Raw genomic sequence first — 26830 nt, forward strand, 5'->3', positions numbered from 1 at the left:
TTTCGGTATTTACATTTTATTAACACATTAAATCAACAATTAAGAAAAAAAAAGTGATATAAAGTTACTGAAATCACATAAAGACTCTATCAACATGAATTGGTAACAATCAGTTAGAAGTAGATTGAAGTATTCCTGGGCCTCCAACTTTGTCATTTTAGAATCACATTTTCCTTGGAATTCATAGATGTATATGTCCACATACATATGTGTATGTGAACTCTTGGTAGTTTATTAAACTTTAGTTTGTAACCAAAATAAGAGGATAAATATTTTCCCCCTTGACTTACAGAGCTGCACTGTATTAAATTAAGCACAAAGACTTATGAACATATTTCATTTACTACACCAATTATTTACCTTTATTTCAAATGGATAACTTGAAGTTGCGAATTAATAAACAATTATAGGATTGGGACCTTTTATATTAACTTGGAACAAAGTTATAGAATTCATTTTTTTTTCAGAGCCCAGTATATTCTGTTTCCATTAAACTTACATGAGCATGTACCCATTAGATATTAGTATTTTCAGTACTGAATTACTGTATTCTCCAGTGCCATCTTCATTTCTGTCCTTTCAAACAAAACGACATACACTTGTAAAATAAACTTTGATTCATCCAACATTACAAATTTAATAGTTCTTTAAGATTGAGAGAGACATTTTAAATCTGTATTAAAGACAGAGCATTATTCAGGAAAGATTCAGGTGCGTTGGTGTAAGACAGTATCCTTTTGTGCAAATAATATTCATCCAGAGCTGAAAGGATGTGTTTATATATCACAGGGTATTTAAAGCTGACTGTGTCCAATTGTATGGCTGAATCTTGAAGTCCACAGACAAGGAAGGCTTCTTCTAAAAATCAAAGGATTTTTGTCCAAGTACTGAGAAACAAAATGACATTAGTAGGAAAAGACATAGTTCATCAGATATAAATGCTATTATCTCGTTCTATGATTATTCACAGTTTTACCTGTACAGAGGAAAACCAGAAAACCTTTCAGACTAAGACATTCTCTTTCACCAAACACTCCTTTACAACCTATAATTAAAATATTTCCAGTAAATCTGGTGGTGGTGGGGACCATCAGCCTCCAGCAAAGGGCCCTCCATCTGCATTTTTCCCCGTGTTTGTCCAAAAAAGTTTTCAAAAGCCACTCCAGTTCGGTACGTCCACCTGAAAATCCCTCGCCCCGGCAATGGTCTCAGCATTGGGTGTTTCAGTTCCTGCGACGCCGACTATTTACACCCACAGAGACGGACATGAGAACAGTAACTCCTGCAAGTGTCCCAGGTCTGACACATCTCATCCGCTGGGGCAGGGGTGGACGGACAGACAGACAGGACTGCCACCTTTGTGGGTTCATTTTAAGACGCCTTTTTAAGTCTGCCTCCTGCGAGGTGGCATTTTGCATTCCTCCCCACCATCCCTAAGGAAGGCAAAAATAAGACCTAAAACGTGTGTTTCTTTTAACGGTCACTTCATCTCAAATCACTGGCTGCCTTCCTCTTAGCGCAGGCCTAAGCATAAACTCCGGTCTTGTTCCGCACATCAGAAGGGGAGAGAAAGAGAAACTCAGGCAGCAGCTGACGGGGAGGGGAAGAGACAGCTACACGGTGAAGACTCGGTTGTGTCCGCCGCTGCCTGACGAGGAAAGACGGAGGGAATGGATGCAGAGGAGCTGGGAGAGAAACAGCGTAGAGCAACGCGGTGGCGGCGGAAGCGACGCTGGTTGAGCGAGTAAGAGTCAACGGAGGCTGTTGGTGTTTGGCTCCGGTGGAGGGAGTCATTCCTGCAGCTGCACTTCCGGTCGGCATTTTGTTCTGAGAGGGAGCGAGAGAGACACACACAGGATCGGATCCTTTTCTTTCTCCTCCTCTTCCTTCCCCTCTTGTTCTTCCCCCTCCCCCACTCCCCGCTCGGTACCGACTCACTGTGCCCAGGTTGCCACCTCCCCCACCCTCCTGCACTCGCGTATCCAGAGAAAGCGGCGGCGGCCCATTGGCAGTTGCCGCCGCCCCCCCCCCCCCCCCGCCCCTCCTCCTCCTCCTCCTCCTCCTCCTCCTCCTCCTCCTCTTCCTCCTCTTCCTCCTCTTCTTCTTCCCCCCGACTAACCCCTCCTGCGGCTTGGAGTGTGTCTCGGAACCGGTTCGGTTTGGCCCGGGTTGATGTTGTGAAGCAGGCTAAAGGGTAAGAGATTTGTCTCAGCCGCTCACACCCTAGCTCTACATGTTCGCTGCACTGAGGAGACGGAAGAGGAGCCAGCCCCCCTCTCGGCCCGGATTATTGTTGTTATATTATCTTCCCTCCTCTGCCTGCTCCGCGGTGGCGGCGGCCTAGCAGCGGCGGCAGCTCCTCTGAGGAGAGAGGGCACGGATTTCTCTTCCCCTCTCTCGGATTCTCGTTGGATTCAGACGCCGATTTGCTCAGGTAATTCCCCCTCCTTGTCTCCCTTTCCCCTCCCTGTCTTCTCCAGCAGCGGGCTGGGCCTCCCAGCCCAGGCGGCCCAGCACTGCCGGGAGCAGAGGGGATTAGCTGTTATCCGGGGTAGAGGGGAATAAGTGGTAACCAGAAATGTTTATTTAGCAGCCCCCCTTTCTGCTTGCTTGGTTTTGGTGGAGGAGATTGTTTTCTCCTGGGCTGCTGAGGGGCCCAGGCCCGGTGGAGAGCGCAGGCCCGCCGGCCAGCACCTTTACTCTAGCTCGGAGATTAGAAAGGCGAAGCAGCTTCTCAGTGACAGGCCTCAACCAGGAGAGGAGCAGGAGGAGGAGGAAACAATACAACTAGTCGCAAATGTGTACTGATCTTTTTGCCATATTTACAACTTCACGAGGGTAAGGAAGGAAGATTCCAGTGCAGACAGCTTTCTGAAGCGGGAAAGGAGTAAGTGGAGGAATAGGGGAAGAGAGACAATGTAACTACCCAGAAACAAAAGTATCAGCTCTCTTTGCTGTTACTTTCTCCTTCTAACCAACTCTGTTCTGAACAATCAAAAGTTTGAATGCATGTGTATTTAAAATGTGCAGAGGTTTAATCTCTAAATAATATAGCGATTGACTAGTGCGTAAATCACTTAGTATGTTTATAGCGTAAAACTAGCGCTTGTGGGGTGATTGACACAACGCAGATACCTGCAGACTCAGGAAATACAGATAGACAAGCATATTGTGTCAGGTACTCCACACAATCTCAGTGTTCATGTGCTGTGTACTTTACAGGAATATGTGCTAAATTCAGATGAAATACTGTTTTATACTCTTTGCACACGACCCCTCTCTCATTTTCTGTTAAGTGCTATGTTTATGACATTTCAGGGGCCAAGGCAAAGATGAGATCTTACCCTAAGTACTAAAAGTAAATTTAATTAAGTGAAAAGTGAGGAACACTTAGTAAGTGTCATCCTTTCTTGTTGGGCCATATCACTTTGAGATCCTGAGGTTGTTATTGGCTGTTTGTGTCCATGATGTTTGAATATATAATTAGGTGTCATTTTAACAGGTGAAATGTGTTTTGTAAATGATGGTTGATTAAGTGTCAGGTCTTTATTTATAAATGTAGCTAATATTTACAGTAAATATTGGACTTACTGTGTGGTAGAGTTGAGGGTGTTATTAAAAACTGAGGTAGTTTTAAAATAATAATAGAAATACTCCTACAGAAATTACATAATTGAGGGAAATTTTAAGATACCAATTTTCATCTTTCATATAGAAAGGAAATAGTAGATGGCAAACAACTATCAACATTACATAGTTTTTCAATTCTTTAGTAGTTTTTTTTTAGTTGTTCAGGCAGATCTGTTGTAATAATAAGTGGTTAATGTGTCTAGTAAAGTGACTTTCTGGTATATTGTGTTTAGAATCTTATAAACTCTGCTATCATGTCTCTGAGTGCCCTGATAAATGTTTAAAAGGGTAAAGTTAATATAGCTGTCACATAGAAACTGTGTTTTTAATGCTGTAAATCTGTGTAGTAGTCACTAGCATGTCTGTGATTCGTATTGGTCAGGGATCAGTTTGAATTTTAAAAAGCCTGAAGATCCTGCTGAGCCCCAATCCCGGCCTCCCTCCCTCCCTCCTACTAATCTCCCATTCCTGTCTTTGTGCTGCCTGGTCCTGTTAGACACTGTTTGCAACAGGGCCTCAGGCCTATGTGCGTGGAGAGGAACTATTTACGCCTCGAAAAAGGAGCTTTTTATTTTTAAACTTTGTGAGTTGCAGAGGAAGCTGCTAGTTATCTCCAACTGTCCCTATTTCTGTGTGTAGCTGAATTGCTGTTTTCTTTTGGTCTGTAGTACGTAGAGTCTGTATGTAGAGTCTGTATGTATGTAGAGGCCGAGTGTAACTGCTTTACAGGAAAGAAAGGACTATGCAGTAGTTTTAGTTCTTGGGTAGTTTTCATTGTCAGGAAGCAGCATGAGCTCTAGCATTTATTTTGTTCTCTGTTTCAAACAGCTCTTATTTTAATAAAAATGTGTTGGTTAAGCTAACAGTAATGAACTTCTCTGACTTACATTTCATTTAAGGAGGTTTGCTTTAAATATTCCAGATAAGAGCAGGAAATGAGCTACTGTGGTTATGTAGTACCTGTCAAGTTTATCTTGCCAGGGTTGTGTTTATGGTGTGTGTGTGTTGTGTTTTTTTTTTTTTTTTTTTTTTTTTTTTTTCATCGTACAGTATGCACTTTTCTGGTGTGAAAAATAGAAGTATTTATAGATGGAAATTTCAGATTATGCCTATTTTTAATTTGTAATGAGTTTTTTGATTTTGTTCTTCTGAGCCATATGAGGTTAATTCTGAATTAGTTGCATTATCACAGTTTATGTAGTTTTAAATTTATCTTAGAAAAATATATATAGCATACAGAAATAGTTAATGTGGAAGTGTTTATAAGATAACTTATTTTTGGTTCAGATTGTATTTAGAGAGTGTGTGGGAAGCAGGACTGTTACTTTCATACTTCTTTTTCCCTAGTGGTAGGGGTTTATACTGGTCCACTGTTTATCTCAAGAGCTAGCTGCTTAAGAAGGATGTAGTTATTTTATTCATGCTATAGAAATACGAAATTAATTTTTCTCAAGGTGTTAGTTGTAACAATTATTTTAACCGAAAGAGGAAAATATTAAATATTTTCTTGTTATCTTTTATTTTGTGCTTTTGACTGCCTTGTACATTTTGAATTTCTCCTCTGTACAGGTTTTATTTTTTTTTCTTAACCTTTGCTATTTTTTAAAGCTGTTTTTATACTTTTTAAACATTTTTTTTTTTTACATTTTGATTTAGGAGAAACAGAACAGGATCAGAGAATTAAAATTATACCACTAAAACTACTTGCAGATCCCTGTTCCACGTAAGAGTAGATGTACCCTGGTGTAACCTTGTTGCATGTTTGAGACTCTGTGTACATTAATGTTCATATGACTCTTCATGCAGAATCAAGGCAATAGATGGTTCTAACCTGAGGAAATGACTGTGTGGGTTGTGTGTTTTTGTGTTTTTTTTTTTTTTTTTTTTTTTTTTTCTTTTGTATGACCATTAAGGTAATACAGCCTTAATCCTAAATGTTTCACGTATGAATTCCTCTATAATATAAATATATTATAATTTGAAGGATGTTAGATGAAAAATAGTCAAACTGTGAATTGATTTGAGCCAGGATTTGGTATAACAAGTTTCCTATTGCAATTTTCTGTGTGTTCAGTGGGAAGTGTGGTACTTTTGTGTGCATATATTACAAAATGTTAAAGTAATGATATTAAATTTATATTAACATTTTCTTCATAACTATTGCACAAAAAATGCAAAGTTATTGGACAATTGCTAGTAACTAGAAGGAAAAAAATATACTTCTGTTCTGAATATCTAGATAGAGAAAAGAAATTGTTTTCAAATTCAAAAATTTATGCTTTCTAGGATTTATTCTAGAGGACTATATAATATTCCTCAATGTGTGGACATTTCAACAGCAATTATGGGCATACTTAACTGGAAAAATAGGAGTTGTGATAACTTCAGAATTTGGTGTCTGGTAGATGTGTGGTGGATCATCCAGTGTTAGAACAACTTTTTAGTATTGCAAAATACATCAAGAGAAATATTTAACACTTGGAAAAAAAACTGTTCATTTCAATATGATATGGCTTATTTTCAATCTTGCCTTTCATTTGCCTTTATTAGAAGTAGTACAGGTTAGGTTAGCTTCTGATTTTGAATCATCAACAGTAATGAGCACTCAGTTGCACAGAGGTATCTACAAGGAAATACCCAAAATTGGTGACGCGTGTATTATTGCTAATAACACTGCATAACAACGATCCTTTTTAATAATCAAAAAGATAAGTCCTTTTCAAATGACAATTGCAAAAGTTGCTCTTTACGTGAGAGAGCAACTACAATGTATTGAGTATTGTCTAGGTACAGATGAGGGGCGAGTTGAGAGTCTATGGGTGAGAATTAAGGGGCAGGCTGGCAGGGATGATACTGTTGTGGGTGTCTATTATAGGCTACCAGATCAGGGAGAGGAAGTTGATGAGGCCTTCCACAGGCAGCTGAGAGCAGTCTCACAGTCACAGGCCCTGGTTGTTGTGGGTGATTTTAACTTCCCTGATGTTTGCTGGAAGGACTAAGCCAGCCAGTCACAGTCCAGGAGGTTCCTCCAGTGCCTTGATGATAACTTTCTGTTGCAAATGGTGGAGGAGCTGACTAGGAGAGGTGCATTGCTGTACCTCATCCTCACTAACAAGGAGGGTCTGGTTGAAGCGGCAAAGGTTGAGGGCTGCCTTGGTTGCAGCAACCATGAGATGGTGGAGTTCAGCATCTTGTGTGGCAGAAACGGAATAGCAAGCAGAATTGCAACCCCGGACTTCAGCAAGGCAAACTTTGGCCTTTTCAGGCAATTGCTAGGGGAAATCCCATGGGCAAGGCTGCTTGAAGGTAAAGGGGCCCAAGATAGTTGGTTAGTGTTCAGGGACTGCTTCTACTGGGCACAAGATCAGAGCATCCTGACATGTAGGAAGTCAAGGAAGGGAGCCAGGAGACCTGTGTGGTTAAACAGGGAGCTGCTGTGTATGCTCAAGTGGAAGAGGAGAGTTTATAGATCATGGAAGGAGGGGCTGGCCACTTGGGAAGAATATAAGGCTGTTGTCAGACAGTGTAGGGAGGTAATTAAAAAAGCTAAGGCCTCCTTAGAATTAAACCTGGCGAGAGGGGTCAAAGACAACAGGAAGAGCTTTTTCCAATACGTGGCAGATAAAACTACCACCAGAGGCAATGTGGGCCCACTGATGAACGAGGTGAGTGCCCTGGTGACAGAAGATACAGAGAAGGCAGAGTTACTGAACGCTCCTTTGTCTACTCTGCTGGAGGCTGTCCTGAGGAGCCCCGTACCTCTGAGGCCCCAGAGGAAGGCAGGACAATGGAGGAGTTTGCTTTGGTTGATGAGGACTGGCTTAGGGAGCAGTTAGACAATCTGGACATCCATAAATCCATGGGTCTGGATGGGATGTACCTGTGGGTGCTGAGGGAGCTGGCTGAGGTCATTGCTGGACTGCTCTCCATCATCTTTGCCAAGTCTTGGGAAATGGGAGAGGTGCCTGAGGACTGGAGGAAAGCAAATGTCACTCCAGTCTTCAAAAAGGGCAAGAAGGAGGACCCGGGTAACTATAGACCGGTCAGCTTCACCTTCATCCCTGGTAAGGTGATGTACCAAGTTATCCTTGGTGCCATCTCAGGGCACATCAAGGATAAGAGGGTCATTAGGGGCAGTCAACATGGCTTCACCAAGGGGAAGTTGTGCTTGACCAACCTCATTGACTTTTATGAGGACATAACGAGGTGGATAGCTGATGGCAGAGCAGTGGACATGGTCTACCTTGACTTGAGTAAGGCATTTGACACAGTCTCCTGCAGCATCCTCACAGCTAAACTGAGGGAGTGCGGTCTGGACAATCGGGTAGTGAGGTGAACTGCGAACTGGCTGAAGGGAAGAAGCCAGAGAGTCGTGGTCAATGGGGCGGAGTCTAGTTGGAGGCCTGTATCTAGTGGAGTGCCTCAGGGGTCAGTACTGGGGCCAATATTATTCAATATATTCATGAATGATTTGGACGAGGAACAGAGTGTACTTACTATCAGCAAGTTTGCTGATGACACCAAACTGCGAGGAATGGCTGACATGCCAGAAGGCTGTGCTGCCATCCAGTGAGACCTGGACAGGCTGGAGAGTTGGGCAGGGAAAAATGTAATGAAATATAACAAGGGAAAGTGTAGAGCCTTGCATCTGGGCAGGAACAACCCCAGGTTCCAGTATAAATTGGGGAATGACCTATTAGAGAGCAGCGTAGGGGAAAGGGACCAGGGGGTCCTGTTGGACAGCAGGGTGACCATGAGCCAGCACTGTGCCCTTGTGGCCAGGAAGGCCAATGGTACCTAGGGTGTATTAGAAGGGGGGTGGTTAGTAGGTGGAGAGGGGTCCTCCTTCCCCTCTACTCCGCCCTGGTGAGACCATACCTGGAATATTGTGTCCAGTTCTGGGCCCCTCAGTTCAAGGACAGGGAACTGCTGGAGAGAGTCTAGCACAGGGCAACAAAGATGCTGAAGGGAGTGGGGCATCTCCCTTATGAGGAAAGGCTGAGGGAGCTGGGTCTCTTTAGCTTGGAGAAGAGGAGACTGAGGGGTGACCTTATTAATGTTTACAAATGTATGAAGGGTGAGTGTCATGAGGATGGAGCCAGGCTCTTCTTGGTGACAAGGGGTAATGGGTTCAAACTGAAACACAAGAAGGTTCCACTTAAATTTGAGAAGAAACTTCTTCTCATTAAGGGTAACAGAGCACTGGAACAGGCTGCCCAGGGGGGTTGTGGAGTCTCTTACTCTGGAGACATTAAAGATCTTTCTGGATGCGTTCCTGTGCAGCCTCATCTAAGTGTTCCTGCTCCGTCAGGGGGATTGGACTAGATGATCTTTTGAGGTCCCTTCTAATCCCTAACATTCTGTGATTCTGTGACAGTTGTTAAAGGCTTATATTTTGAAAACCTTTAATATAATTAGTTTATATATTTGGTTTTATTTTATTAGTGTTACATGCATACTTCTTCATAATTGGTCCTGACCTCTGACGTATGTTGAAGAAAAGTGCTTTATATTGATATCTGCTGCACCCCAGGAGTGAGGAAATTGTGTTTGAGGAGGTTGTGCAGTACCTATGGTTTGTGTCTCACTTCCTGTCACTACTGTTCACTATGGAAAATCTCGCTCCCAAAAGGGAAGTGAGAAAGGATTTTGGCCCAACTCTGTGTAGAAAATAAAAGGAATTCCAGTGAAATTGAACAAAGTTGTTGAGGCTGTACTTGAAGGTGACTACTTGGTTCATATGAATAACTTAAAAACGAAATCAAAACACTGAAGAACATTTTTCATGTTTAAGTCTTTAAGCAGGAAAAAATTCAAGAGAAATTTAATTTTTCTGTATTTACTATGTGTATCAGTTTGTTTTAAGTGGCTTTCCAATCAGAGATCTCAAAATTCTTTATACGGGCAGATGTTTTTGTTTTTCATACTACTGCTGTGGCTTGATTTGAAGCACTTTTTTTCTTGTAGGAGTCTGTATGTGTAGACATGCAATGCGTTTTACAGGAACAGTGTTAAAAAACACTAGGCTGCAAAGTCAGGTACTCAGATAAGGGAAGAGCAGACTAAGATGGTAGAAACAAATGTTATCTTTCTTTCTTCTCCATATGCTGGGCCTTTAACTTCATTACTATCTTTTCTCTTTACCGTCATGGCCCCAATTCAATGCCTTATACAGTGCTTGGGAAATCATAGCTGACTTGTATACTGTTTATAACCTTGTTGATGTATTTGTTTTTCTTTGTCATTCAGTGTGCAGCCTACTGCTTTATTACCTGCTGTATACCGTTCAAATCTTTCTTTAATGCTGCAGTGTTTTAATCTATTCATTTGTAGGAATTATCTCAAAATATGCATCTGCACTTCACAAATGAGATTTTTTGCACATCTGTAAAATATTAATTTAGTTTTACAGATGGAAGACTGAAACGGAGTCCAATAGTGAGTTTGAAAATTGCTTATGAATTTTGTGTAATTTGACATGCTTTATTCTTCAGATTTTGAGAGTTACTTTACAGCACTTAGGAAGTTCATAACATTGTTTTCTTTGACTTTATTTTTGGTTGTGGTTGCCTTGCATTTCAACATGTCAGGCTTATTGTTTCTCGTGGTCGATTCCGGAGAAGCATAGAATGAGTTTTTGCTGATGGCCTTAAAAATCTATTTGGTTTCAACTGTCTTGACCATGCCAAGAGCTGGACAAGAATATTTCCTGTCCTGAAAAATTACAAGAATCATTGTCCATATTGTGAGGAAACCAAAATCTCTTGGAAGTTTATCTGAAAGAACAGAGAAAACAACTAGATAATAAACCAAATCCTGCAAGTAATTAAATGACTTGCTTGCAGTATTATAGAATAGAATCATAGAATAGTTTGGGTTGGAAGGGACCTTCAAAGCTCATCTAGTCCAACCCCCCTGCAATAAGCAGGGACATCTTCACCCAGATCAGGTTGCTCACAGCCCCGTCCAGCCTGGGATTGAATGTCTCCAGGGATGGGGCATCTGCCACCTCTTGGGCAACCTGTTCCAGTATTTTACCACACTCATTGTAGTAAAAAAAAAAAAAAAAAAAATTTTCTTCCATGTCTAGCCTGAATCTCCCCTCCTGTAGTTTAAAACCATTCCCCCTTGTCCTGCTGTAACAGGCCCTGCTAAAAAGTCTGTCCCCATCTTTCTTATAGGCCCCTTTTAAGTACTGAATGGCCGCAATAAGGTCTCTCTGGAGCCTTCTCTTTTCCAGGCTGAACAACCCCAACTCTCTCAGACTTTCCTCATAGCAGAGATGTTCCATTCCTCTGATCATCTTGGTGGCCTCCTCTGGCCCTTCTCCAACAGGTTCCATGTCTTTCCTGCTTTGGGGCTCCAGAGCTGGACGCAGTACTCCAGCTAGGGTCTCACCAGAGCAGAGTAGAGGGGCAGAATGACCTCCCTCGATCTTCTGACTACACTCATTTGATGCAGCCCAAGATACGATTTGCCATCTGGGCTGCAAGTGCACGTTACTGGCTTATGTTCAATATTTCATCCACTAGTATTGGAGACAGAGGTTCAAACTATTATTCTGTTAACTTTCAGCAGGAACTAACAACCCTGGAGAGTATTCTAAGCATTGGTTATTGACTGTTAGGGATAAAACTCTGCCTCTTCATTTGATAATTGTTGCAGTTCATGTAAACTGGTTCAATGGAAACCTCTGCAGTCTAGTGGTCAGACAATTTCATTGTGATGTCAGTTTGTTGTCCAGTTGCTGTATGGCTCTCTTAGGAATGCAAGACTGTAGAGAGTTGTAGTAAGCATGTTCCAAGCCAGAATATTGCTTTTGGGATACAGGAAGTCCAGGTTCAAATGCCTGATGTGTATCAGGCCAAGAAGTTCTTGAGTTTTTCCTTCCCCATATGGCTTTTTATGTTCTAATCATATGCTCTAGGCATGACCCAGAAGCTGTGGGTATATTATGGAACAGGTAGAACTTTTATTTATCTCTTTCCTTGTGATGGAAATTTTCTGTGAAAATAAGCTGCACTTACTTTTTTTTTTAAGAAGAGTTGTTTTTTACGAACTGGTAGTTTGCAGAAAAAGATCTCTTGGATGGGAAACTTTTTTTAATTGACTGGATTTATTAACTACATTTTACTCAAAATCCTTAGTAAAAAAGTGTAATGTCCCAAAGAAGGCATCTCTGTTTACTGCTAACTCTGATTTGTTTCATATGTCATATATGGCATATATGAGGCAGGGATCCCGTGAATAACAAAACCAATATATGATAATTTAATGAATGACTATTATAATGCACAAGGGACTGAATTGTAGGTGTAAGCAAACATAATTCTGACATTTCTTAATACTTTAATGCTTCATTTTATAGTTATAACTTTTTTGTTCTTTATCATGTTCTTTGAATGTAAATGTGTTTGTGACAGTGTAACCCCTATCTCTCATGTTTGAGCTAACAATCTCTCCTCTGTGTTGACCAGGTACTCCAAAAGGATGAGGTTACAAATACTTTCTCTGAAATTTTGTTTTCAGGTCTTAGGTTTTAATAGAGACTGTTCCACTGTCTTCTATGTTATCTTCCATTCAGATACATTGCTTCCTCTTTTTCTTCAAATATGCTTTCTGGATATTAATGATGAGGGGAAATTTAGAGAGCCCTCATCAGATGCTGTGTACAGCAACTATCTTGGCACCTGTAGAGAAAAAAGCTAGAACATGCCTTTTGCAGTCTTAAAGCTGGGAAAATTTAATAAGACTGTGGTGAGAGCTAATGGACAGTGCTTTGTGGAGGTCTAAAATCAGTTTAACTTTGATTTAGTTTTCTGAAGGGAAAACTAAAAATCTGCCTGATGATTTGTCAAATTCCTAGTTCAAACTAAGGAGATATGATAACTTCTTACTACAGTGGGTGCTAGGTTGGTGTGTTGTGTTTTTTTTTAATCATGAGAAAGGAATTTCCTTGTACTAGCATTCTCAGTGATGATTGGTTCTTCCTGGCAGGTTCCTTAAATGCTGTTGTTGAGGCATAACCTGTAACACAGAGAAACTTCAGTGTATCCTATTAAGATTTGGCAGTTATGAGCAATTGAGAAGTTACTTGATGGAGTTGCTAGTCAACTTTAAGGATGCATGTTGTTTCCTGCTTGTTTTGTATAAGTGAGGCTGGTAGTGACTTCTCTCAGTTTCTTAACACTTAATGTTTAAAGGCACTGATTTTACTTCTGACTTTGCTAAACTTGAGTAATTTGGGCTGAAATCTTCCATGCTATTATTTATTAAGGCTGAGAAGGTGAGGGTGACTGAGGGTGAAAAGGAGTTAGGTAGCTGGTTCCAAGCGCAGTCTGCAGTGGACCCACAGCCCGTGGCCAAGCAGCCAAAAACTTCCCCACTGGCACACACAGAAGGGAGGGGGGCTGATAGTGCAGAAGAATGGAAGCTTGCAATGACAAGGACCAGCAAGAGGAAGAGACCCCAGAGCTTGGACTGCCCTTGCAGAACTGCTTCACCGCTCTGCAGACTGAAAGACCCATCGTATCAGGAGAGACACTGGAGCTGAGTAAGGCAGCCCAATCTGCTCCTTGTATAACAACCAGAGCAACTAAGAAAAGGCAACGGGTGATAGTAGCAGGTGATTATCTTCTGAGAGGTATGGAGGCACCCGTTTGCTGACCTGGCACACACTCTAGAGAGATGTGCTGCTTACCAGGGGATATGAACCTTGGGTGCCTCATGCAGTACACTGACTATTATCTGCTGCTGTTGTTGCATGTGGGCACCGGTGATACAGCAGTCTGAGGAGTATCAAGAAGGATTACAGAACCTTGGGAGTGGCAGTAAGGGACTCTAGAGCACAAGTAGCTTTTTTTCATCAATCCACCCAGTCAAAGGGCAGGGGTTTGAAAGGGCAAGTCAAATCTGGCTAATCGACAAACGGTTACAGGACTGGTGCCACAGCCAGGAGTTTGGCTACTTAGACCATGGGGACTTGCTTTGAGGAACCTGGTCTACTGAGGGCTGATGGGGTCCATCTGTCAGAGAAGGGGAAGAACATCTTTGGTCATAGGCTTGCCAAGCTGGTGAAGAGGGCTTTAAACTAGAGTTGCTGAGGGAGGGGAACCTCAGTCCATTGCATTCCTGCCAGCTTGATGCCAGTGCCAGCAATAGATGCCCAGGGCCTGGAGAAGGGTCACAGGTCAGCAAGAGAGCACCTGGAGAGCAGCATAAAGGAATTCCAGCCAGTAAGTCAGATTCATCAGGGGCCCAACTTAAATGCCTCTATGCAAATATACATAGCATGGGGAATAAACAAGAGGAGTTAGCCCTGTAGGCATACACGCATCTCTATGATCTTATTGGTATCATGGAGACATGGTGGGATGGCTCCTATGACTGGAGTGTTGGAAGGATACAGGCTCTTTAGGAAGGACAGGTAGGGGAGACAAGGAGAGGGTGTTGCCCTCTATGTCAATGACCAGCTGGAGCGCATGGAGCTCTGCCTGGGGATGGATGAGGAGCCAACCGAGAGCTTATGGGTCAGGATTAAAGTGAGGGCAGGGACAGGTGACATTATAGTGGGGGTCTGCTACAGGCTACCTGACCAGAAAGATTAAGCTGATGAGGCCCTCTATAGACAGATAGGAGCAGCCTCATGTTCACAAGCCCTGCTCCTTATGTGGGACTTCAGCCACCCCAATACCTGTTTGGAGGGACAACACAGCAAGGCATAAGCAATCCAGGAGTTTCCTGGAATGCATCGATGATAACTTCCTTCTCCAAGTGCAGAGGAGCCAATGAGGAGAGGTGCTATGCTGGACCTTGTTCTCACCAACAAGGAGGGGCTGATGGGGAATGTGAAGCTCAAAGGCAGTCTTGGTGCAGTGACCATGAAATGGTAGAATTCAAGATCCTTTGAGCAGCGAGGAGGGTGCACAGCAAGCTTGCTACCCTGGACTTCAGGAGAGCAGACTTTGACCTTTTCAGGGATCTGCTTGGTAGAGTACCATGGGATAAAGCCCTGGAGTGAAGAGGGGCCTGAGAAAGCTGGTTAATATTCAAGGTTCACCTCCTCCAAGCTCAGGAGCGAGGCATCCCAACAAAGAGGAAGTCAGGCAAAAATGCCAGGAGACCTGCATGGATAAACAAGGAGCTCCTGGACAAACTCAAACACAAAAAGGAAGTGTACAGAGGGTAGAAGCAAGGGCAAGTAGCCTGGGAGGAGGAATTGTCCGAGCAGCCAGGGATCAGGTTAGGAAAGCTAAAGCCCTGGTAGAATTAAATCTGGCCAGGGATGTCAAGGGCAACAAGAAAATCTTCTATAGCTATGTCGGTGATAAAAGGAAGACTAGAGAAAATGTGGGCCCTCTCCAGAAGGAAACGGGAGACCCAGATACCTGGGATATGGAGAAGGCTTAGGTACTCAACAATTTTTTGCCTCAGTCTTCACTGGCAGTTGTTCTATTCATACCGCCTAAGTTGCAGAAGGCAAAGGCAGGGACTGGGAGAATGAAGAACTGCCCTCTGTAGGAGATCAGGTTCAAGACCATTTAAGGAACCTGAAGGTGCACAAGTTCATGGGACCTGATGAGACACATCCACGGGTCCTGAGGGAACTGGCAGATGAAGTTGCTAAGCTACTGTCCATCATATTTGAGAAATTGTGGCAGTCTGAAGTTCCCACTGACTGGGTAAGTGGAAACATAACCCCCATTTTTAAAAAGGGAAAAAAAGAAGACCCAGTGAACTACAGGCTGGTCAGTCTCACCGCTCTGCCCAGCAAGATCACAGAGCAGATCCTCTTGGAAACTATGCTAAGGCATATGAAAAACAGAGGTGATTGGTGACAGCCAAGATGGCTTCATTAAGGGCCGAAAGTGCCTGACAGATTTGGTGGCCTTCTATGATGGGGTCACAGCGTTGCTAGATAAGGGAAGAGTGATTGTTGGGATGCCTCGCTCCTGAGCTTGGAGGAGGTGAACCTTGAATATTAACCAGCTTTCTCAGGCCCCCAAAATATTGTATGCACAACAGGACTTTTCTAATAAGTATAGTTCAAAACAGTGAGATGTGGTACAGAGTGTTTGTTTTCTGGTGTCCATTCCCTGCTTATCCACAGTGCTGATTCATTTGAATATGGAAAAGACAAGAACTGAGGTTGCAGGTGGCTGAAAGGGTGAACATATGGAGGAGAAGAGTGGTGAACTGGAACTAGACTTACACAGATGAGGGGGCAGGAACTGGGAGGAGAGTAGGAGCTTGGAGTTCCTAAGGAAGTAATGACTGATCTGAGAGGACTGGATAAAAGAGCTGGTTGGGCATATATAACTGTAGTGAAGATACAGGAAGAGCTATGAAACAGCCTTAGCAAGAAACTGAGACTGAAGGGTACTATGGAATTAGGTGTACAGTCAAGGGAAACAGTTTAAGGATGGGAATGAGTGGGAAGTATGTACTGAGAGAGACCAGAGAGGGGAAGAACAAATTGCCTGAGAAGCTAGAAGTACAAAACAAGGGTTGGCTGAGCAAAGCTATTAAACTCTGCTCTAGAGGCAGAATTCTCAATTTTCTCACAGGCTTTTCTGTAATGTGTATTGTAATATTGGAATGCTTCACAAATACTTATTTGTTTAATGTTTTTGAGGAGAGCATGTAGTCATGCAGGTTGGAACTGAGATGCAAAAGTTGGTCTTTATAACTTTGCAAGTCCAACTGGAGCAACTGTAGGACCTGGATATGAAATTAATTTGATTATTTTTTTTGTGTATCATAATGTGTATGATAATATTAGAACAGATTTTGTTAATTTTGGTCATAAATATGAATAATCAGTGCTTTTTCAAATTCAGCTTCAGAGCATGCAGAAAGAAAGGAACACAGAAATATTTGCCATTAGTAATAAAAATAGAATCAGATTGCCAAGAGTGGCATTTTTCTGTTTCTTGCTATCTGATCTGTGGCCTCTTTCGCTTCATACTTCTCTTGCATTTTTATTCTAAGTTGGAGAGTCATGTATACAACAGACCATACAGCCTTATGAATAGCCTCTGATTCTTTTCCAGAGCAGATCCTTTCTGTAAGCTGAATGAAGATTTGGCCCAGGGGTGGGAGGGGAATGTCATGCAATTATATAATCCAAAGACTGTCAGAAATCTTGAGCACAAGGGGTATTTATTAAATTTTATTAAACTTTGCAAATGTGATCTTTCAGCTGGGGTGGTATGGGATTTCCTGGTACAAATCTAGAAAGCTTTCAGTTTGATACACAGAAAAAGTAATGTTTGAGTATTTGTTGATATCAACTTTTCTTTGTGGAATGTTCTGTTTTAGAGGGCTTTTTAAAAGTCAGATCTTCAACATAATTTTTTTCAGTTATATGAATTTTAACATATGGAAATGTATTTAATATATCTTTTTAAGCATTGCCTTGTAAAACAGCTGTCACAGTGCAGTAAGTAAATTTTGTAATCTTGATTTCTGCATCATTAAAAGGAATTGGAGTGAGATAAAAAAGGGACTTTGCTGCTGAACAGGTCAGCCCCTGAGTGTCAGTCACAAGTTTGAGATGTGTGAGCATGCAAAATGAAGCTTGCAACTTCTGTGGTGCTGAGTAAAGGATGCATACGGGTTAGTATTGAAGATATTTCTACCTTCTGAGAGTTTAAATCAATTTATTTGATAATCTATTTCATCTTTTAGGCTTTTCACTGTTCTAATTAATTTTCTTAGCACTTTGATATAGTACTACTACAACAAGAGGAGAAGGGAATACTTGCTACCCCATAAAATCTTAGAGCCAATTGAAGACTAATGGATAGTGACAAATGCATGTTTGAACCTCCCGCTACTGAGGAGGTTGTTGGAATCTGTGTCTGATATCCTGAGCAATTGCCCTTCCTCTGTCCTGCCAAGATTTTGAGTGAAGGGATAGAGGCAGTGGCTAGTATGCAGTGCGAAGTACTCAGTTTGTTTTGTGTTAGGCATGTTCAAAGCATGCATGTATGGTTGGACTTATCTACTCTGCAGATCTTGCCCAGGCTTAGGTGTAAAACAGATGTTGAGCTGTTTAGTTCTGCAATAGTGGTGATTCTAGCATATGCTGAAGCAAAGCTGTAGGTGAACTTTCATGATGATAATTTAGGTGACAAATAGCTTAGAGAGTTGTAGGAACATACTGTGCACTCTAAGGTCACTATTATTAAAGATTATTTAGTTATGGCTCTGCATATTTACTCACTGTAGTAATTCCTGCTGGATCTGTCTAGCATGATGTAAAGTGTAGTCATGTTATTTATAGAAATTAAAAAAAAGGTATAGTTTAAACAACTTTTGTAATTATCTAAATATTATTATAGGAACAAGCCATCATAATACTGCAAGGTAAACATTCTCAGTTTTTGCATCGCACCGTAATCTTAGCCTGCAACCTAGAGGAAGAATAATCACCAAATGACAGAATGGTTGGGGTTGGAAGGGACCTCTGGAGATCATCTAGTCCAATTCCCTTGCTAAAGGGAGGTTCACCTAGAGCAGGTCTCAAAGGAATGCATCCAGACAGGTTTTGAATGTCTCCAGAGAAGGAGGTTCTACAACCTCTTTGGGCAGCCTGTTCCAGTGCTCTGTCACCCTCAAAGTAAAGAAGCTTCTCTTCATATTCAGATGGAAGCTCCTATGCTTCAGTCTGTGCCTGTTGCCTCTCATCTGATCGTTGGGCACCACTGAAAAGAGTCTGGTCCCATCCTCTTGACACTCACCCTTGAGATATTTATAAGCATTGATAAGATCTCCTCTCAGCCTTCTCCAGGCTGAACAGACTCAGCTCTCTGTCTTTCATCATAAGAAAGATGCTCCAGACCCCCTTCATCATCTTCATAGCCCGCTGCTGGACTCCTTCCAGTAATTCCTTCTTAAACTGGGGAGCCCAGAACTGGACACGGTACTCCAGATATGGCCTCACTAGGGCAGAGTAGAGGAGGAAGATAACCACCCTTGACCTGCTGGTCACACTTCTCTTAATGCACCCCAGGTACCATTGGCCTTCTTGTCCACAAGGGCACATGGCTGACTCATGGTCAACCAGTTGTCCACCAGAGCTCCCAGGTCCTTCTCTGCAGTGCTGCTTTCCAGAAGGTTCACCCCTAACCTGTACTGATACATGGGGTTATTCCTCCACAGGTGCAGGACCCTACGCTTGCCCTTGTTGAATTCCATCAGGTGATGTAGAACAGGGCTGTCAAACTCATTTTAACGGGGGGCCACATCAGCTTCGCAGTTGCCTTCAAAGGGCCAAATGTAGTTTTAGGACTGTATAAATGTAGGAGTAGTTACAAAATTATACTGTAAAAATGTAGGAGTATAAAGGATAACCTTACGCAGGAATTCAGTGAGAGTAGTTACTCCTGCATTTATACAGTACTAAAATTACATTTGGCCCTTTGGAGGCAACTGCGAAGCTGATGTGGCCCCCCGTTAAAATGAGTTTGACACCCCTGATGTAGAAGGTGGAGGTATTATAAAAGAAAAATCCCAAAGCCTTGCAACTTTTGAAGTTTCCAGCACATTATTGGCAGAGAGCATTTTTGTACCCTTTGTCTAGTCAGGTATCATATGCAGCTTGTGCCTTATGACTCTTGAAACTGAATGACTGGTATTAAATTGTAAAGAAATGCCTTTTTCCACCTACTGGTCAAGAGAGCTCAGTCAAGTTTTGGCAGAAATCCTGACAATAGGAGAAGAATTTTTTTTTTTTTTTTTTATTTTTAAGTTAACCAAGAGTTCAAAACAAAATGACACAGTGAATTGCAATACACTGTTTTTGGGAAACGGCATACAAATCGATATTTTTAAAGATTTTTTTTACAGTCTGGTTAAATTTTACTGTAACCATGTATTTTGGATTTAACTTTGAATTTGCCATTTGCTTAGTAGGTCTCACTGAATTCCTGTGTAAGGTTATCCTTAAAACAAAATTATACCCTGATCTCCAAAACTGTTGGTGGTACTTGATCTAGGCAGTTTCAAAGATTGTCTCAGTTTCTACGATCAAAGGCTGACTTATAATGCTTGTTCATAATTTCTCAAAGCACCAGGTGCTGGAGCATGTAGGCTGAAACTGGTAAAAGTGAGGGAAATCTTTCTTAGCTGACCTAGGTGATGGAATTGCTTTTCAGAGGGATTAAAAACACGTACAAGTATTATAAGTGTAAGAATTAACTTAAAAAAAAATTCAATGAAAAGCTTTTAGATAAGAAGGGTGTTTTCCTTTGCATTGTGTGTTACCTAACATGTGGGATCTATTCTTAATTGAACTTTGTTGTTAGTGGGACTGTGTCTGATTGTGAGTAGTATAAAATCTGACACAGCCTATGATTAAATAATTTGCTGGACTATTGCAGTTTTGTAGAGTGGTTACAACTGAAACTAAGTGCTGTATATGCCTGGATAGGTTTGAGGTATCTTTAGTCCTACTCAAACAAAAGCCTCCATTTCTTCTTACTGTTCATGCTGACAGAAAGATTAGTATTGTTTTGAATATGTCATGCTACAAACAGCAATGCAGAAAATATAAGCAACTGCAGGTATTTAATCTTTCGATCAATAAGTTACTTAACATGCAGATCCTTTAAGTAATCAAGTTTTGCTCTGTTATGTTCAAAACTTAGTTTTTTAAGTACTTGGTACAGTTTTTCTTACATGAACTATGTTAAATGAATGTAAGAAGATTAAAATTATGCATTCTATACATTTATTGTTGTAACTCTATTCCTGCTTGTCAGTCTCGCGCTAAAGTGCTTTTGCTATTAAGAACGTCAGCCTATTTTGAACAGCGACTGCTAGTGATGTTTAATTATATGGTAATTTTTAGTTTAGTGGTGTGGACAGGCTGCTGTCTTTCAAGTTAAAGTATGATCACTCAATTTGGATTGCTCTGTCATTTGTTAAAAGTCGGATCACTTAGCTATTTAGGTGGAGTGGCAAACTTAGGAATAAATTATTTACTTGTAATAGGTTACTCTTACCTCTGAAACTAGTTTGGCTTATGGCTTTGACAATTTTAGAGAATATGAGGAGAATTCTGTTAAGGAGAAAAAAAAGCACAAATGTAAACAGGCAACCAACCCCAAACCTTGATACATTAAATTTACCTTTATGAAGATATGATATTAATTCTTTTGCATATTTCCCTATTTCCCTGATTTTAACTGTCATTGTTATCCAAATTGAGATGGTGATGTCATTTATTCTAAGGATTCCCCTTATTGGCTTGGGATAATCTTGGTTTAAGAATTGTTTCCAGTATTTTGCTGTTACTGAATGCACTTTGAATTTTTAACACCATGACATTTTTATGTACATTATTTTTCTCTATTTTTTCTTTTCTGAAAGGTAAGAATCGGAGAAGGCTTTTTCATATTTTTATATTACAACTTTCAGATTGCATATGTTATGTTCAAAATTATCCCTTTGTAATAGAGGAGAAGAGAAGCAACAAAACCAAACCATATCAGTAGTTACGGAATTTGAAAATGCTTGTTCTTAGTAAATTTGATCATACATTTAATTTTGTGATGGTAATTTTCAAAAAGATAGAGAGATTTAAGGATGTTGTCATTGTATGAGCCTTATTCCTTGTTCACAGAATTCAAGCATAAGATTTTTTTGCTAAAAGCTTGAAAGAACTACCTGCAGTTTAATGGACAGGTGTCTCTCCCTGTCCACCACATCTTATATTGATCAAGCATCTTTGCATACTGCCTTCTAAAACCCAGTCAAATTTCTGCTTCTTGACAGGCCAGTGAACAATAGTAAATATTTGAATATAAACAATATAAATATTTTTGAGAAACACTGCTACTCAAGCCTGTGCATCTTCACATAAGTGCTACTTATTTTCTAGTATTTACTAGTGCTGTTATTCGTGAATCATAAAACATCTTGGGTCATTAGGCTTTTTGAAGAGGATTACCTGACAGTGTTGGAAGCATTGCTAAAGTATTCCTGATGTTTCACCCAGAAGCTGTTACTGCTTTGAAGGCATGTAAGCATAATTAGGAGTTGGAGGCCAGGCTGTCCACTGAACAGAATTTATGTTAGAGGAGAGCTTACCCTTAATATCTGGAATAGGAACCTGTGAAAAATGAGCCATTTTCAGTGGACAGTGAGGAGTAAATTCTAAGTATGCTATATATTGATGAGTGTTGTTTACACAATGTTACATAATGGGTTAACTATCTACATATATACAGACGTTTTAGAGGTCAGCTCTGAGTTGTTTTCAGTCAGTCTATTCAGTAGACCAGAACTTCCAATAAATTGCTATGGGTTTGTTGGCAAATGAAACATCAACTGGAGTTTGAGTTTGTTAGTTTGGTTCTCAAGAGACCACCATGGGTAGTTCTTCCAAGGTATGAAAATAGAAATAGTAGTAATTTGGTGAAGTCTTAGATTTTTTTTTTTTTTTTTTCTTTGTCTACAGTAGTACCACTGAAAATGGTCAGAGCTTGCCAGTCTTATGCTGCCCTATTGCAGAAGGTATAAGGTAAGGTTTCATGGATTCTGCAGAATAGCATGTTAGAAATTATTCGATGATCTAAGTCATTTTGAATAGTGGGTGTTACAGTGATTGCATGTCTTTATTTTGTTGTGGATATATGTCACCGTTTACTGCAGGGTGACAATAAACCATGGCAGATGTTCTCTGTTAACTCCCTGCCCTCCCCACTGAGGAAAAGGGAGAGAGATTTGCAAGTTGGAAAAAGTTAAAAGTGCTTTACTAATGCTACTAATAAATAGAAAAAAACAATACAAAATATACAAAACCAATCTTGAATATCCCGGGGCAGCGCAGTGCTGCCTGGAGCTGGCATTGCTCCAGTGGCTGCAGGGCAGGCACCCAGAAGTCCTGGGCTGGACTCTGCAGCAAACTGGAACTGGATTCAGGGATGCAGGGTCTGGAACTAGGCCTTGGATTGCAGGCACAACATGCAGGGTCTTCTTCAGATGCTGGCCATGGTCGAAGAGAGTGAGGCCCTCGTGATCTCCCATGTTTATAGGGTGTATGACATATATGGTATGGAATACTTAGTTGATCAGTTGGTAGTCACCTGTTCTGTTCGCTCCTCCTTGCAAATACACCCCTCTTACTTCCGGGATGTGTGAAATTTATTAGTGCCCTTGGCTGCCATAGCAATAAGTCTAAACCTGGGCCTCTTCTGCATACCATTGCTACCATTATGAGCTCCAAAGCGAACGGTGTCTGAAAAACATGTAAACAAATTCAGAGAAGTGCAGTTACTTAGAAGAACTTAGCTGAAAGAAAAATTCGCTAAAAGAGAAACTGGTCTTGCTTTTAACAAAACCAGTACAATATAGTATATGGTGTTATTTTAAATCCAGCTTATTTTACATTGTTCTTGCACATGATTGTTGACATACTGATGCTTGTAATGATAAAATTATCCTGCTAGAGCTATAAGTAACCATAGGATTGGGCTACAATAGTTGAAGACTTTTGTCTGGTGTGTGGGACCAGTGGGGTGTTTAACAGTAGACTGAACACTTGGATGTGAGTGTTTGAAGTGACCAATTTCCCTGTGTAGACCAACTCTTGATAAGATGGTAGCAACAGATGAAACAAACAAACAAAAACCCCATCAATTTTAGATTACCAGGTACTTTCTGTAGTACTTGGAGATGAGAGGCCTTTCATTAGAGTAATTTTCATCAGTGATGATCAAGTTCACGTGACCTTTCTGTGTCTGTCTGTGTGTTTTGGTTTTTTTTTGTGGTGTTTTTTTTTTCCTTTGTAGCTTTTTGTCCATATATATCTGGGTTCAGGTACACATCTCAAGTTTAAATTATTACCCTATAATTTAAGAATTATTATCCTATAATTTAAGAATTCGGAAATACTGGCAGACTGGACAAAAGAATTCGGCACGTCTGCACTCTTAAAGATTAAATCCCCTTCTCACCACTGTTTCTACTAATACTTATATTGAGTATACCACAGTGTTGTTCTCCTGTCCTGAGGGAGCAAATGGAGCAGGATTAATTCTAGTTTTTCTTGGTATTTCAGTAGTAACAGTTTTTCTTTGCATGAAGCAGTGGGGACAATGTGGAAGGAAACCTGGCTAATGAATGGAACTGAGAGACAAGGAAGGCAGTAAGACATAGAATATTTGAATTTGAGGCAAGACTTTTGCAAAATAGTATTTTTGAAGAGGTGCCAGTAGCAACAGTAGTAGGAAAGGAGACATATCTGGTTTTGCTTTAGCAGTTGAAAATGCACAGAAGGAGGCAAAGGGAGATAAAGAAATGATTAGTGCTTTTCTTCTGTTTTTCAATTCAGCTTTTAATTGCATTAGAAATTTACAATATAGATTGCTTCTTGAGTACCCCCTCTCAGGATAAGATTAGGTCATCATGTTCTTACCTTCCTATTTGTTTACTATATTGTCCATTCTCACTGAAATGAATAATGAACCGGAGTGTGCTGTAAGAGCAGTAGCTTTCAGTGGCAGTAAGCCACTGAAACAGTTCAGCTGTTACATGGAACTTTATCCTGTGCTTTATGTCAGCAGCACCTTTAGTGCTATTACTTTAACTTGGCATCTCAGATTGTCCTGCTTTTTTTTTTTATTCTGTTTACTCTTCTTGTTTCCTGATGCATTAACTTAGAGAAAGTCATGGGACTAACTTGTCAAACAATAATGCAACTTTGTGCTCCAGTTTTTCTGTTTATGTACAAAATATGTTAAGCAATTTCATTTAATTTATATTGTTAATGGTCTAAATAAAAAACAACAGTGTGGTGATTCAGACTCCTGTGTCTATTCTTAATCCAAACTTGAAGTATGAAATATTTTAGGGCCAGTGCTCTGTAATGTTTTTAGAAATTATCTGGGTGCAGGAGTCAAGTGTACATGAAGCTTACTGATGATATTAAACTAGGAGGAGCTGTGGACTCCCTTAAGGGTAGAGGCCTTACAAAGAGATCTGGATAGAATAGAGAGCTAGGCAATCAATATGAAATTTAACAAGAACAAGAGTTGGATTTTTGACCTGGCATGGGGTAATCCTGGTTGTACATACAGACTGGGGGATGAGAGGCTGGAGAGAAGACCCACTGAAAGACATCTGGGGGTTTGGGTTGATGGCAAGTTGAATATGAGGCAACAGTGTGCCCTGGCAGCCAAAAGGGCCAACCACATCCTGGGGTGCATCAAGCACAGCATTGCCAGCCAGGTGAGGGAGATGATTGTCCAGCTCTACTCTGTATTGGTGCAGCTTCACCTTGAGTACTGTGTGCAGCTTTGGGTGCCTCAATATAAGGACATCAAACTATTAGAGGGTGTCCAGAGGAGGGAGACCAAGATGGTGAAAGGCCTCAAGGGCAAAACTTATGAGGAGTGGCTGAGGTCACTTGGCTTTTTCAGCTTAGAGAAGAGAAGGCTGAGGGGTGACCTCATAGCAATCTATAACTTCCTCAAAGGGGCCAGCAGAGGGGAAAGTGCTCATGTCTCTCTGGTGACCAGTGATAGAACATAAGGAAATGGAATGAAGCTGTGTCAGGGTAAGTTCAGATTGAGCATTAGGAAAAGGTTCTTCACCAAGAGGGTGGTCAGTCACTGGAACAGGCTCCCCAGGAAAGTGGTCATGGCACCAAGCCTGTCAGAGTGCAAGGAACACCTAGATGATGTCTTAGTCATGTGATTTAGTTTTAGGCAGTCCTGCAAGGAGCAGGGAGACGGACTCGATGATCCTTATGGGTCCCTTCTAACTCAAGATACTCTATTATTTATGATATCCAAAGATATCATAAAGATATCAAAAGATAAAATTACCATGCTAATGCAAAACTAAATGGAACGGAAAGCTTCCTGATGTATAAAGCAGATGTTTCCTAGGGCTAAACTTCCTTTGTCAAAGTATGATAGCATAATGTTTTTGTGTATTGACAGAGGCATATTTGCAGTTTTGCTATATATCTGTTGCAAAGCTGCAGGAAGTTGCATGCGGTTACCATAGCTCAGCTGATGCACAGTAGCCTGAAGAGCAACCCTAAGCCAGAATACAGACATTATATGGATAGATAAAATCTTGATGACCACAGTTCTTGTACTGAACTAAATTAAAACCCGTTCAGTGATTCATTAGGAAAATAATAAAATCCATTCCTGAAATAAGCCATTTTCAAACATGGTGAGAGGGAAGCTCAATACCTCAGCTGTGTAACTGCCTTCTAAACTAAAAGTTGCAATAACCTTTCAGTCTCAGGAAAGATGGGATAATTTGTGGGTACATGAAGTAGGTAAATACAGTTATGTTTACAAGTTTATATAGAGTATGCAAGTTGTGTCCTGTCTATGACAATAAACAAGTGTTCCATGCTTTTCAAGAAGAATATTGCTCACAAGAGATTTCAAGGTAGAGAATGCAAAGGACTTGTGGTGAATCTAGGAAAAATACTTTGAATATAGAAGACAGAATAAAACCTTTGGCTGTTAGTGTGAAAGGCTAACGGTAGAGGGAGCTGACTTACTGACGCCATGGAGGAGGTGGAATGGAGCATACTGTGATAAAAAGTGTGTAAGTGATATGTAACGTGGAGTGGGGGAAAAAACCTATACAAAGTCTTATAGCTGTAACTTAGTAGGATAGAAATGGAAGTTGGTTGAAGGGTCAAGACAAAAAGGTGGATACAAAATGCCTAGAAGACAGTTCTAACAATGAAGTATGCTGTAGCCTGTGAAGACAAAATCGGTCTGAAAACAGAATGTTAAAAAAAAAAAAAAAATGCTGACAAACAGGAAGGAGTGTGACAGAGGGTCACTAAGGTGGTTAGGGTGAAGAGAAAACTAAGAGGGCTTGAAATGCTGCATTTAACTCTAGATAATGAGCATTAGTAAGGAAGATGGAGTCAAGCTCATCTGAGGTGCACAACAAAAGAAGCAACAGCTGCTGTTGCAGTAAGGGAAATCATGTTTGGATTTAAGGGGAAAAAATTCACAGTGAATCTCCATTCTTGGAGACATTTGGAACTTGACTGGGAAGGCCCTTAGAAACCTGATGTAACTTAGAAATTGTTCCTACTTTGAGCAGAGGATTGGTCCAGAGGTTGCTCTAAGGCTGCTTGAAAGTAAAGGGGCCCAAGATAGTTGGTTAGTGTTCAGGGACTGCTTCTACCGGGCACAAGATCAGAGCAACC

At 41.0% G+C, this 26830-nt stretch overlaps 1 protein-coding gene and 1 long non-coding RNA gene across 8 annotated transcripts in view; one reads left to right on the top strand and one right to left on the bottom strand.

The window, feature by feature from the left end:
- On the bottom strand, positions 1-2034 carry LOC135577156 (uncharacterized). The gene is made up of 2 exons (XR_010468738.1): positions 1939-2034; positions 1-1827 (listed from the first exon to the last, which is right to left on the bottom strand). It is a non-coding gene; the product is annotated as an uncharacterized LOC135577156 (long non-coding RNA).
- The window catches only part of LOC135577155 (nipped-B-like protein), a 187763-nt gene continuing 162737 nt past the window's right edge, over positions 1805-26830 (top strand). For 3 of the 7 annotated variants that reach the window (XM_065044954.1, XM_065044956.1, XM_065044957.1), the window contains exons 1-2: positions 1825-2434; positions 22097-22159. The gene's annotated coding sequence lies outside the window, so the exon portion shown is untranslated. Of the gene's footprint in view, positions 2435-22096; positions 22160-26830 lie in introns of all 7 variants that reach the window. The other 4 variants (XM_065044960.1, XM_065044958.1, XM_065044955.1 and 1 more) reach the window with 4 other exon arrangements.

This window comes from Columba livia, chromosome W, assembly GCF_036013475.1.
Source record: "Columba livia isolate bColLiv1 breed racing homer chromosome W, bColLiv1.pat.W.v2, whole genome shotgun sequence".
Lineage (NCBI taxonomy): Eukaryota > Metazoa > Chordata > Aves > Columbiformes > Columbidae > Columba > Columba livia.